The sequence below is a fragment of the Drosophila kikkawai genome, chromosome 2L (genome assembly GCF_030179895.1).
Source record: "Drosophila kikkawai strain 14028-0561.14 chromosome 2L, DkikHiC1v2, whole genome shotgun sequence".
NCBI classification, from domain to species: domain Eukaryota; kingdom Metazoa; phylum Arthropoda; class Insecta; order Diptera; family Drosophilidae; genus Drosophila; species Drosophila kikkawai.
The window spans coordinates 29923047-29937973 of record NC_091728.1 but is presented as its reverse complement, the minus strand read 5'-3'; positions in this window follow the sequence as shown (position 1 = coordinate 29937973).

The window sequence follows — 14927 nt, the reverse complement described above, 5'->3', positions numbered from 1 at the left end:
CAGATACGAATTAATGCGAGATTGTTTGACGCTACGCACGACTCACTACAGAAGCTTGATGTTATGATGGCAAGAGTGAACTCTATCGATGGAGAGGTCCATCTGGCGACCATACTAATGCAGAAAGCAGTGATACTACTGAAGCAGGTCGACGAAATCACTTAGGCCCGTCAACTGGCGAAAGCCTCCGTAGTGAACACGAACCTCTTGGAACAAAAGGAGGTAGAAACCCTTCAAGCGGAAACCCGCAGTCTGCCATATCAAAATGTGGTGGAAGCGGTAGAGTTCGCAGAACCCTCAATTCTAATCAACGGGACCTGCATATTATACGTGTTGGCACTACTCAAAGTCGTCGACACCAACTACAAACTAATGCTTCTCTACCCCACGATTACGGAGGGCAAACAAGTAGTGCTGGAGTACAACAAACTGGCGATGGCTCCCCAGGAAACCTACGCGGTATTGGGTGACTGCCTCTCCATCGGAAATACTACTGTTTGCCGGGAAAGGATTCTAAGAAGATTGGACGAAGCCAGCTGCATCCCCAGACTCTTAAAGGGAGGACACGCTCTCTGCGATCACCTGAGGAACGACCAGGAAGTAGTGAAGTTGATCGACGACGGCACTCTGTTCGTGAAATTTCAGTGGAACGGTAATAGTCCAGTACGACAACGAGACCATCCACATCGGGAACATGACCTACAGCAGTTAATCGACAACGCACGTGATGGCCATGCCGGCTGTGCTGAGTAAAGTAACCGCCACCGGATACAAACTCTTTTTGAAATACGTGCATGACTTCAGCTTGCAGAACTTAAAAAAGCTGTCGACAATATCTAACAACTTTTTATTCTCAATCCTAACAGAAGCAGTGATGACCCTCATTGTCGCCTCGTTGCTATATGTTGTGTGGAGAAAAATAACCTCCACCAAGGGCATCCCAACGCATCGAGGCATCGTCGAGCTGGAGGCACACACCACCAGTCCGACCCCTGTGAAGAGTTACTGATCTGCGGGACGCATATTTTCGAAGGGGGAAGAGTTAACAGTGGAGGGCTGACCGCCCGACTCAACCGTTCCCCCGCTCCCCGTGCCAACTCGGCATATCGACATCCGCCGTCCGGCCACGGGAGCGCTGACCGGCCAACTTCGCCCCTACCCCCGCACCTCGTGCCGACTTGGCACATTGGTATCCACCGGCCGGCAAGAAAGCTGACGGGCCACCTGCCCACCCGCACTCCGTGCCGATTCAGCACGGCGACATCCGCCGGGCACGACAACCGCTCACCGTGCAACTGGAGCACGGTGAGAACTGCAAGGTTTGCAGTACTCCAGCGCTGCCGACGCCGACGTCAGCTGGCGCCAATGGAAGGGACGGCGAATTAACTTAGATCACTTTATAATTACCGATCCGCACATTTTACTCGAACCTATTCAATAAAATAATCATTATAACGTTAACTTGTTAACTTCCGACTCCGAATCATTGGGACCATTGGGACTCAAGCACCGACTCTGGAATTCGTTCAGAGGAATGAATACGTATAAATCGGGGACATAACCTCGCCATAGTGACTGAGCCTTGTGTGTCCTGCCAAGGACTTAACTTATATATATATTATACATACATATATAAATACACAAGAGCTTTGCATCGCTGGCAGCGTAACCCAACGAACATTTTGTTGGAACAAAGGTTTAAGGTGATCCAATCCCACCATTCCGATTTAATTATTTATTTCTTTTATAATTAATATTATTTATTAATTAATAATTAATTAATCAATTAATCCTAAATACTTTTTTTAAGTTTTTTCACTCGAATAAATATCCGCAATCGTCCAAATTACTCAATCAACATCCTTTTTGCATTTATTGTTTTATTATAAAATACGTAAATAACAAAAACTCTGCATTTCCGTTCAGCATTTATTTATTTGGTCAAATAAATTTCAGGTCTCGTCGCATCTACTTCAAATAAATTTGTCCAGTTTATTTACGTGCAATTCGCTACTCCGATCGATTTACCGTCTCACATTTCTACTTCTTCGACTTAGTTGACGGTACTGAGATCAAATAATTCTACCATCTATCGTCTACCATCCGAATTCTGCGGCATATTCTTGCAATCCATATTTGTTTCGATTTTACCGTTTCACATTTCAATTTCTTCGACTTAGTTTACGGTACTGAGATCAAATAATTCTACCATCCGAATTCTACTTCATATTCTTGCAATCCATATTTGTTTCGATTTTACCGTCTCACATTTCTACTTCTTCGACTTAGTTGACGGTACTGAGATCAAATAATTCTACCATCCGAATTCTACGGCATATTCTTGCGAACATTCACCTCACTCGCTCACCTAATAAGTTGGTCACTCCTGCCTAGTCCCAAGGGAATATAAATATGTCTGAAGGACAGGAGTCAATTCCCCAAGACGCGAGTCAAAAGAGGGAGGGAGCTCAGTTAGCGCCTTCAAGAGACGGAAGCCAAAGGCGGGAACCAAGTCCGAGAGACACGGGGGCCGGACCCTCAAGTAATTTGAGTCCTTATGGGCAAAGGTTGAACGGGAGTATGAGACCGTTTTCAAAGCTGATATTCACGAGGGAAGTAGCGGACATATTCCGCTACTTCAAAATAAATACGAGCATTGCTATGCGGTGTACGAAAGATGTGCTTCCAAGCTGAACGAAGACATTGACCGTGTGTCCGTCTCCAATTCACAGGCAAGAGCAGCTCCGCCACCAGAGACATTCTCGAGGGGCTGCAATCTTCCGCCATGCGATACAGAAATCTTCGATGGAGATTGTCTGCGCTGGCCCACCTTTCGTGACCTGTTTACGGCCATTTACGTGAACAATTCCCGACTAACTCCAGTGGAAAAGCTTTTCCAGTTAAACGCCAAATCTAGCGGCGATGCTCACGCCATTCTTACGAAGTCTTCGCTAACTAATGATGGGTTCCAATCCGGGTGGTCAGCGCTTCAAGATCCTTTCGAAAATAAACGCGCGTTGGTAAACAATCAACTGCAGAAATGATTGAACATGGAGTCCATTGAACGTGAATCCTCGGCAGCCTTGAAAGAGTTGCAAAATACAGTCCAAAATTGTCTAACATCGCTGAAGATTTCCGGCCTTATTACTAAGAATTGGGACTGCATCCTGGTTTATTTGTTCTCCACGAAACTTCCAAAGCTGTCGCTTTCATTATGGGAGCAATCCGTCGAACAAAGAAACGAAATTCCTACGTGGCCGGAACTTTATTCATTTCTAATGGAGCGCTATAGAACTCTGGAAGCCATAGATTCTCTCCAGCCTCCTGTGATACACCTCCGTTCATCTAAACCGACAATCTCCAACCAGACGGCATGAGTATATCCAATATATGCGATTTGTGTTCTGCAGAGAACCATCCAGTGCGTGAATGTCCACGCTTCCTCCAAAGGATTGAAAATAGTACTTCATATATTGAAAAAAAGGCAGTTGTGCTTAAATTGTTTTCCAAGCGGTCATTCACTCCGTAATTGTAATAGCGCCCACAGCTGTTTTACTTGTCACGATCGGCATCACACCTTGTTCCCATTACTCTTGATGACACCCCACAAATATCTCCACCTATCCAACAGATTTCCTCGTTCTCCACACGCGTGACCACTTCTGCCGATTCCTTCAATTACTGGGTTCCATACAACGACAGAAAGAGCAAACGTTCCCGAGGTATTTCATCCTACCAATGCCGAGTCTGTCAGGGAAACCATCCTCTTCGGAAGTGCCACCGTTTTCTCCGGCTTGATGTGAAGAAACGGCTCCAGGCAGTCATCTACAGGAAATACTACGTCAACTGCCTGGCCCACCACCATTCTGGAGGATCTTGCCGTAGTAACGACCGATGCCAGTCGTGTGGACAGGATCACCACACACTTCTACTACCGACGACCGCTCAGCGATTCCAACACTTTCCCGAGAGAAGTACTTCTAATATTTTGCTGCGTATCCTTGCGAGGGGGGGAGGGAGGTGTAGATCATCAATTTCATCAATTAATAGTCTGGGGGAAGAAACCATCAGACGAAAACCATCGACTTAAAACCGTAACATACGGTACAACATTTTTTTTTTTTTTTTTTTATTAGGCTTTGCTTTTATTTATTGAATCTTCTCATTTATGAGACTAACAATAAGTGTATCAAATCTTACAATACTACCTAACTAGCAGTCATGAGACTGGTACAGAGTAAATGGCCCTGAATAATTATGGCTGGGTTGGATGGTCGTTACGTAGTAGGCGGCTTCTTCTGGAAACTCGTATCAAGTCCCTTGCTAAAGGATTTGGATGGGTGGAGAGTTTTTCCTTGTAGGACGCTTTTTGTTTTTCTATTTCGTTCTTAACTGCAGGAATGCCGAGATCCCTGTGGATGTTTTCGTTGCGAATATACCATGGTGCCCCAGTGATAGTTCTCAGGATTTTTGATTGGGCGCGCTGTATGATGTCTAGATTGGTACTGCACGCGTTCCCCCAGAGCTGGGAGCCATACGTCCATATTGGCTTTAGTGTGGAGTTGTAGAGCAGGACCTTGTAGTCCAGGCACAGGGGCGATCGGGAGTTTATGAGCCAATGGAGGCTGCTGGCTTTTAGTTTTAGATGAAGTTTCTTGCATTCAATATGTCTTCGCCATGTCAGGCGTCGGTCCAGGTGGACGCCCAGGTACGTTACGTGCTTACACTTTTGTTCATTTATTTTAATACGCCAGTCAGATAGCCACTTCTCGACTACCTTGAGGTGGTTGGCGAGCTGGGCTGTTGCACGGACTGGGCATCTGGAGCGGCTGAGGATCGCAGTGTCATCAGCGAAAGTGGATAATGTTAGCTGGTCGCTTGTGGGGATATCCGCTGTGTATAGAACAAATAGGGTAGGCCCAAGTGCACTTCCTTGTGGGACTCCAGCTTCGATTCAATAGGTGCCGGATGTTGTTGCGTTGCACCTCACTGCGAAGACTCTGTTGTAGAGATACGACTCAAGTAATTTGTGTGTGTATACCGGCAAGAGTGTTTTTATTTTGTGCATGAGGCCGTTGAGCCAGACGCGGTCGAATGCTTGAGAAACGTCGAGAAATATCGCGCTGCAATATTCTCGATGCTCGAAGGCTGTGCGAATTTCTGATGTTATTCTGTTAACTTGCTCGATAGTTCCATGCATTTCTCTGAAGCCAAATTGATGAGCTGGGATGATGTTGTGAGCTCCCAGATAAGGAATTATGCGCTTTAGTAGGTATTTTTCAAATAACTTGGACAAGTATGATAGTAGACTTATTGGTCGGTAAGAAGACGGAATCGTGTGGTCTTTTCCGGGCTTCGGTATCATTATAATTATAGATTTTTTCCATTTTGTTGGGTAATGGCCGAGACTTATGATCCCATTGAAGATTTTACAGATGACCTCAATAGCACAGTTCGGAAGTTCAATTATCATTTTTTGAGTTATTAGGTCATCGCCGGGAGCCTTTTTCGGCTTCAGTTCCCTGATGACCTTCGTTATCTCGTTCGGACGAAATGATGCTGGAGTAGATTCCGTTTCAGTGTGGATTTGCGGTAGTTCAAATGGATTTGCAGCAGGGTTCGGCTGGAAAACGCCCTGGAGATGTGAGGCAAAAGTTTCGGCTCAGCAACCAGATGACTTTCTTATCGGGGTGATGGTTTCAGCCGGTGAGCTTAAATTTGGGTGAGCTCTCCATAAGGGATGCTTTGTGCTGGTTGGCGAGAGTTTTTCAATATATCTTAATTGTGCTTTTTCGGCATCTTGCATCAGGGCCCGGCTTAGTTTGCGTGTGGCTTCATTTAGACGTTGCTTTGAGCATGGCGATCTATTGGTTTCCACGCCCGTCGCAGACGCCTCTTTTCTTGGATAAGCTGTTCAATTTGCTGGTTCGTTTTGAATTTGATTTTTGCACATCCGTCTGTTGTGGTGTTGAGATTCTGGCTGCAGTCACAAGTACCTCTTCCAGTGCGGAGGTGGAGGAGTCGATGTCGGTTTCAGTATTGAGCTGGGGGGCAAGCTCAATGTGGGAACTCACATACTTTTTGTATTTCGTCCAATTGGTTCTGTGCGACGTCAGCCTATAGGGGCGACCGTAGTTTCTGGGCTTTGAAGGAGGGTTATCAGAAGCGGCGAGTGATCTGAAGAAAGGTCTGGAAGGGCCTTGGCGTTTACTACATTTCGTGGGATGTTTTTTGTCACCGCGAAGTCAATTAGATGGGTATCTTTCTGGGGTCTGCTGGCCAATATGTGGGGCTACCAGGGGACACGTAGTCCAGCTTATTTCTCACATTGATGAGAGCGTTGTACAGTTGTCTTCCCATGGGGGTCACGAGGCGGGATCCCCAATGCGTATGCTTGGCGTTGTAATCTCCTGCAGCTATAAATCGATCTCCAAGTGAGTTGTAAAAATCCATGAATTGAACTTCAGAGATTGTAAAGCGAGGTTGGCAGTAGACAGCAGCAATGCAAAGGTTGCCGTTACCTGACTGCACTTTTATGGACGTAGCTTGCAAGTAATTTGTTGCGAACCTTTTGTGGAAGTGGTGTTTGATGCGTTCTCTGATAAGGATGCCGGTCCCGCCGTGGGCTTTACCATCTGGATGATCTGTGCGGTAGAAGGTATAACCTCTTATATGAAAGTTGTATCTGCTTGTGAGGTGCGTTTCAACCAGTAGCATGGCGTCGATGTGGTTTTGATTTAGGAATTGTGTTAGTTCAAGTTTATGCCGTGAGACGCCGTTGGCATTCCATGTGGATGTACGTAGATTGAACATTGATTATTTCGACTGTTGTGCTACAAGCAGCTGTATCACCATATTCTGATTCTGGACAAGCGTTTGCATGGTCGTTTTCATAAATGACATGAGTTCCATCATACTTTGTTGCATGGTCACCATCATGGATTCCATGTTGTTTTGTGGCTGCTCTGGGGCCTGCTGAGCATTTACTGAGTTTGAGGGGAGTGGATTTTGCATACCTGTCCTTAGAGCTTCGGCGTAGGAGATGCCCGTGGGGACATTTAGCGGACCAAAAGAAGATCTGGCTGCTTTGGCAAAAAATACATCTGGAGTAGTTCTTGAATTAAAATACACATTTTGTGTATTTTGTTGGCGTGTAGCTGTCGCTCTTCGCATGCGACTCTTCAGCTCCTTGTAGACCATACAGCCTCTGTAGTTAGCTGTATGGTTTCCTCCGCAGTTTCCACATTTTTTCGTGTTGGGGTCTTCTTTGTTCGCAGGGCCTGACCGAAGGGTGCAGTATGTCCTTGTATGCCCATACTCCTGGCAATTTGTGCATTGCACAGGACCGTTGCGTTTGTGAGGTTCTTCCACGGTGATTCTTCGATGCAGTAGGAACTGCAACTTGTAGATCGGGTGAACTTCATTCTTCTTTAGGGCTTTACTGTCTGGCTCAAGTTCGACTTTGAAAAGAGGTTGCGGCTTTTTGTTTTTGTTGATAATGTTGCTAACATTCTTGGCAAAGAAACCCTTGCCTTTCAGGGCTTCTAGTATCTCGGAGGGGGCGACATCTGGTTCAATTCCTTTCAAATTCAACAAGAGCTAAACAAAATACTGCTACCATCCGGATTCAAGCTCCGAAAGTGGTGCTCCAACAATGATGAAGTTCTCACAGAAATTCCAAAGGAAGACATTGTCAACCACGTCAAATTAGACGAAAGCCTTCAACACTTACAGTTGGGTTAACTCTGGGTACCACATAAGGATCAGCTATATGGGCGATCACAAAAAAGCGAAGCGTCAACTATCACCAAACGAGTGGTGAGCTCAGAGGCGCTACAAATTTTCGATCCACTATAACTATTTGCTCCTGGTGTGGTAAAAGCCAAGATATTCATGCAAAGCCTGTGGGAACTGAAGATGGACTGGAACGACGAGCTTCCCCAACTTCTGCAAAGTGAGTTAAAAGAACCTAACGATAAGCACCACAGTTGAATCTGACCATAAGTATCCAGTCAGATTCAACTGTGGTGCTATCCTGGATAAACGCAACAGCGTCATCATATCATACGTTCGTGGCAAATTGAATCGCAAAAAAGCTGTTTCAAACCAATCTCAGTGGCGTCAGGTGTCATCAGCTAACAATCCAGCAGAATCAATCAAGAGGAATTGCCGCCAGCAAGGTAGCAAAACACAATCTCTGGCTATATGAACCTTTATTTCTACATGACTCTCGCGAGAAGTGGTCTAAGGTACCAACTACCAACCTCAACGATCTAGAACGCAGGCTCAATCACATAAGCTTGCCAACATGTCAAAATTAAATTGGCAGTATACTCTACAAGTGCAACCACAGCAACTCCTTCAATAAGCTAGAACGTATTGTAGCATATATGATGCGGTTCTGTAATAAGAAAAACAGATCTTCCACAACTACATTGTGTGTCGATGAATTAACCAATGCTAATGGTCCTTGCATTGGTTAATTCATCGACACTGCGGACTATCCAGCAAATTGATTTTAGTTCTGAGTACAAACTCCAACTCCATATCCACCAAACGGTGGACAAAAAGAGCTCGGTTGCTTCCCTGTGTCCTAAAATCGGAAACGACGGACTGATCAGAGTCGGAGGTAGATTAGAATAATCTAGCCTTCCATATAACGCAAAGCATCAAATTTTGCTTCCATACAACGATCCACTTGTGAAGATACTACTGCGAGGGATGCCTGAAGTGAACATGCATTGCGGGGCTCAATCTCTGAGAGCCATTGCCAGACAACAATATTGGATTCTCAATAAAAAAACAATGGCAACAAGCATAATTCACAGCTGTGTGAGATATATGAAGGCATGGCCCAAGTTGATGCAACAAATCATGGGCAACCTATGACCGAGTAACACAATCTCGGCCATTCTTTAACTCTGGTGTTGACTACTGTGGACCGATTTGGATTCATCACAAACTCCGTGGAAAAAGACCTGATAAGACTTACATTGCAGTCTTCTGCTGTTTCGCAACAAAGGCAGTACATCTGGAGTTAGTAAGTGACTTGATAACAGATGCATTTTTAGCTGCGTTTCGACCATTTTTGGGTCGACGCGGAAAATGTCAGACTATTCACTGTGACAAACTTTGTCGGTGCCAACAATCTGCTGAAGGCCTAAGAGGAAGCTATTTTCACCGACAAGGCTCAAGAGCGGTTTATAAACCATTGCAGTAAAGGGCACCGTTCGGCGGCCTTTGGGAAACTGCGGTAAAATCTGCGAAGCGGCTGCTAGTATCCGTCACAGCCACAGCTTCATTAACATTTGAGGAGCTTAATGCCGTAATCGTGGAAGTCGAAGGAATCCTCAATGCATCGCTGCTCGCCCCGTATACGATAATACAGTGTCTAGCAAAGGCCACGGTTCAACTCCTTCTGCCCTAAAAAGCCTAAGGAAGTGAGCCGTTAGCCATGGGTGGAGGTGCCTGGCGGAAGGCATAAAACGCAAGTGGGCGGTACCCCCATAAAAGATACCATTCTGGAGGGTTTGAATGATAAAACCAGGGCTGGGATGTCAGCCCAAACGTCGGTGGAAGGCGTGACCGCTACCACCGGCAGGCACGGGTGGAGCAATCCTCTCTGCGTGCCGCCAGCGGTTACACCTCTGATGTGACGGGAGCAGGTCATGTCAGTTCCAACGCTACTGCCGAAAAAACTACGCAGGGGAAGTTAAGCCGCTCACGTGCCATAGTCGATACAGACTCGGACCGGCGTGCAGCTTCTCCACTCACCGAAACCAGGCACCAGCTCCCAGCGCAGGGACGGGCCAAAGCGGTCAAGCGAGGGAATGAAGGCCAAGGCGTTGTACAAGGCTGCCCTCCGCATCCAGGATCGGCTCCAGGAAAAAGACGCCCTATCCCCAGAGGAGAAGATAAAGCTTACCTGGGCCGAGGAGAAGATCGCTGAGGGGAGGCTTCACTTCGCCAAACTCCCCCACATGATATCAACTGGCGGATTCGCACACAAGGGCAACGCAAAGGCAACGCTCAGCAGAAAGCGCCTGTATGGACGCATTGGGGAGCATGCGGCATCGCGGGTCTAAGGAGGCAGGCTCCCCCCAAATGGCGAAGAAGTAAAAAAAAAAACCGCAAAAGTCAGTGAGGTGACCAAACTACACTTGATCGTGGCCCTCATTGACAGAAGCGATGAAGCCGGCAAAATGACCGGGGCGCAGTGGAAGATGGTGCATGCGCGGCTCGCTGAGTCATTGTACGCACGGATGGAGGATGATTCCGAAGCTCTAATACCCACCTTCGATGGCGCTGGGTGGCTAAATGGGGCAAAAATCCTAAAGTGCATGGATGACCCGACGAGAAAGTGGCTGACGCAAGCGGTCTGCCAGTTGGAGGCGCTGTGGGAAGGAGCCAAGCTAAAAGCCAAAAGCGAAGGTACTCTTCCGCATCGCAATCCAAGCGGACCGGGCACTGAAGCTGCTGCAGCGTCAGAACCCGGATATCCCAACCGCGGACTGGAAGGTTCTGCACGTTGCGGCCCCATCACCCAAGGAGGGGGGGCAAAGTGCAGAATTCTTTAAAATCGCCAAGCAGGCGAAAGATGATATCATCAATGAGGAATACAAAATCCTACTTCAAGAAGGAAATACGCAAGGCGCAGAGAAACTCATGGAGAGACTTCTGCTCCAATATAGAGACTGCCCCGGAAACGGATAGACTCCGGAAGCTGCTATCGAAGCAGCCAACCATACAGAGTCAGCTCAACCGCGACGACGGACAGTGGACTGAGGGCAGCGAAGGGGCCCTAACAGCACTAATGCATGCGCATTTCCCAGGATGCACTGAGGTACCCGATGCGGATAAGCACCAGGACCTAGCAACTGGAGTAGAGCATCTCCCAAAAGATCTAATATCCTCTAGTAGAATCCACTATGCTATAGACTCCTTTGCGAGCATAAAAGCACCAGGACTAGATGAAATATTCCCAGCCATGCTGCGACCAAGGAAGTGATCACCCCATGGCTCTACGCAATATATACAGCTTGTTTAAGCACGGCTATATCCCTATCCAATGGAGGACCTCTCGGATTGTCTTCCTGCCCAAAGCAAGAAAGTGCAGCCACATGAGCCCCAAGGATTACAGACCGATAAGACTCACCTCATTCCTACTTAAAACGCTGGAAAAGCTGCTGGACCTATACATCAGGAACGATGTAGGGACACAACTGTCGACCAACCAGCACTCGTACCCCGCTATCAACTTGTGGATAACAAATCTTCTAAGTTGCCGGCGGGTACAATCAGATTGGGGCACCGCTTCCATGGTGAGAGGAGCGAACAGAGGCACGCCGCAAGGTGGGGTTCTATCGCCCATCCTATGGAATCTGGTGGTAGACGACCTAATCAAGAGATTCGAGAGGAAAGCACCAAAGATAACAGCTTATGCGGATGACATAAGCATAATTATCACGGGAGTCTGTCCATCGACCCTCAGCTCGATCATGGAAACAACACTCAGGGATGTATGTGAGTGGGCGGAGAAGGTAGGACTCAACATCAATGATATCTTCACCAAGAGATACAAGGTGTCGCAATGGATCCCCCGAAAATTAACAAAACCAGACTGACCCCGAAAACACAAGTCAAATACCTCGGCATTATACTTGATAGCAAGCTGACGTGGAAGGCCAAAAGTGTAGAGAGGCTAAAAAAGGCCACCATACCGCTATATGCATCCAAGGAGAAGCTTAGCAGCACATGGGGCCTCTCACCCGTTCTAATGCATTGGGTCTACATATCGGTGGTGCGTCCGATTCTGCTGTATGGAGTCTTAGTGTGATGGCAAGCCATAGAAAAGAAAACGTATAATAAGCTTATGGAGAGAACCCAGCGGCAGGCACTGCTCTGCATATCAGGGGCGTTGAGGTCAACCCCCACCAAAGCACTCGAAACCATAATCGGTATATATCCCCCAGATATCCAAGCGCAACTGACAGCAGGAAAGGCGGCACAAAGTCTTGTTGCATCAGGAAACTGGTCGCTACAAGGTTTCGGGCACAGTTCATTTGGTCGAGACATATGCAGTACATCTGACTACATGATACCCAGAACGGGCCCGGATGTAAACAACAGTATTCATGGGACCAAATGACTGGAAGTCAGGCCAGGACCATGCTCAAGGAAGGAGGAGCTGGAGCGGGCATATACTGTTCAGACCCTGAAATGAGGCTGTCGTATAAGCTACCAAGCTACTGCAGTATATTCCAGGCGGAAGTATTCGCCATTAGGAAAGCAGCAGAGCTTGCGCAGAGCATAAACCGTCCACATGAGGCGGTCAATTTGTTCGTAGACAGTCAAGCGGCGATAAGATCCATGCAATCATCAGCGGTCAGTTCCAAAAATGTACTGGCAAGCAGGGAGTCTAGATAGCCTAAGCACGACTAAGTCAGTGAGGATCTACTGGGTTCCCAGCCACCAAGGCATAGACGGTAACGAAACCGCGGACGAACTTGCAAAGGAAGGCGTTGGACTGGCGAGTGAAAGAACCGAAAACGTCCCTATCTCCCTAAGAACGCTCCAAAGCGAGCTAGAGAGACGGGCTTACGCAAGCGCAAAAAGCAGGTGGAGGAGTAATTGCAGAATATCAAAAATCATGAGCAAAGAGCACAACGAGAACCTCACCCACTACGTGCTGCATCTTCCTCGGAAGGACTGCAGAATGTTAGTGGGTATTCTTACAGGGGACTGCCTGTCTGCTGCACATGCAGTCAAGCTGGGTATTACCGACAACGCCAAATGCCGGAAATGTGATGAATCCGAGGCAACCGAAACCTTGGAGCATCTCATTTACCTATGTCCGGCCCTAACGAGGGCAAGAATGAGATACCGAGGCTCTCCAGTTCTGGCATCGCTAGAAGATGCCTCCAGGAGGAAGCCAGGCGAACTCCTGGCCTTAGCGAAAAACACCTTGATATTCAAGGATCTCGAAACTCGCATAAATAGTCTCTAGGTCCATCCAGGAGTTTCCGCGGATAGCTATGGGCCATATTGGCCCATGGGTTGATAACCCTCTTACGTTAATCTTTATTATAGTAGTTTTTTAATATTATATTTGTTTTAGAATTTGCAAGTTTCCTGGTTATCGGCTTTTTACTTTTTCCAACTTTCGGTTTTTGTTTTCTCTGCTTACTTTACTGCTGAACTCCAAACAACTGAATGAATCTTTTCGTCTCCGTTCCTACTTTTCTGCTGTCACTTCGAAGCTCTCCGCCTGCTCCGATTAATCCCCTTTATACATTAATATGTCCTCGTTTGATTTGACATTGTTTATGGCCTTGGACATATCTTCAGCATATTTGGAATCAAGCATGCCAAATAATGAGTTCGCCACGCTACCGACTATATTTAGCGGTGATCTTCGCTGCCGTGAGTTGCTCATTTCCGACTTGTAACTCGGCATGATGTATGTGTTGAAAGTGCGCATATATACCCTGCAGTACCACATTTCATCAATAGGCCTTTTCATCAACATTTCATCAACGCGCCGACTGCGACGCCGGCAGAATCGACGCTCGGCCGACTGCTACTTGAACCCGAACTCCCTTCGGAGACCCGAACTCCCTTTGAGTCCGATTTGTCTGTGCATGTAAAAAAAAAAACAAAAACAATTTTCATGGGCTTCGTTTTTTGAAGTCCGAAACAAAGTAGAAGACGCAATTAAAATAGATTCTCGAAGGTTCGACTCCATATTTTCGGAGCAACGGTTTTCGGTTTCGTCTTGCTTCTGCAGCTTTGCGTTAGCTGTCAAAGGCTTCGGACGTGTTTTCGGCTATTAAAAAGAAAAAAAGGGGAAAATACAAATTTTTCTTATGCTTTCGTGGAGTGCAGACGCGTTTTTGCATTGTAAAGAGTCTATGGACAAGTCCACCTTTGTGGCAAAAGCGACTGTGTTTTTTCTAAATCCGACTTCTAAGGACGTGGTGTCAGTGCCCCCACGTTCCGCTATTTCTGTCAATTGCGAAAACAAAGTGAAACGAAAGACAAGCCTAATAGCTGTAATAGTTCCGGGTGCCGCCCGGTTGCGGGTCGCGCGTATTCGCCACTCGGTCTCAATCGCCTTTGTGAAGCCTTCCCAAAAGGTCCCGTACTCGGTAAAGCAAGTTCACTATGTCTGCTGAATCGGATCTTGACATCGAAAAGATTGCGGCTGAGGCCCAGAAAAAAATGAGAGAGGCGTTAAATTCCTCGATAAACCAATTTAACGCCATTTATGCCTCGACCTCTAATAATGCTCGGCCAGTAGCAACTCAAGACTCTGAGCAAGATGCTATGGCTGATGACGACGATTGGTGGACCCCACGTCCCAATAATAAACGCCGTTTAAGATCAAGCCCTTACAACTCAAGCTCGAAAATTATTAGGAATTCAAATAGCCCAAAACCAGCACCATCTGACAATCGGTTCTCGGATCTTTCAGATATGGACACGGACGATGAAATTATGAAATCACCACAAACAGTCGGTCAAAATAGATCCAACCAAGCCAGTATCAGCACCAGCAACACCAGCAACACCAGCAACACCACCAACACTAGCAACACCACCAACGCCAGCAACCAAGTCAGCAACACTCTAACCAACAATTTAAGCAACAGCGGCAACACCTGTAACAGCAATAATAGCAATACGACTAGCTGCAATGGTAGTCCAAACCAGCCCTCAGACAACAACGAAACCCCACCGTCTCACAAACCACCACCAATTGTGGTCAAAAATTGTGAAAACTTAAACGGACTTATCAGATCCACAGATAAGGTCGTTCACCCAACCAAATATTCCATTAAATGCCACCCAGATAATTCCGTTTCGATCTTGGCTTCAGATTCAGATGCGTACAGAGCCATTACTAAATCGCTTACCTCAAAAAAGGT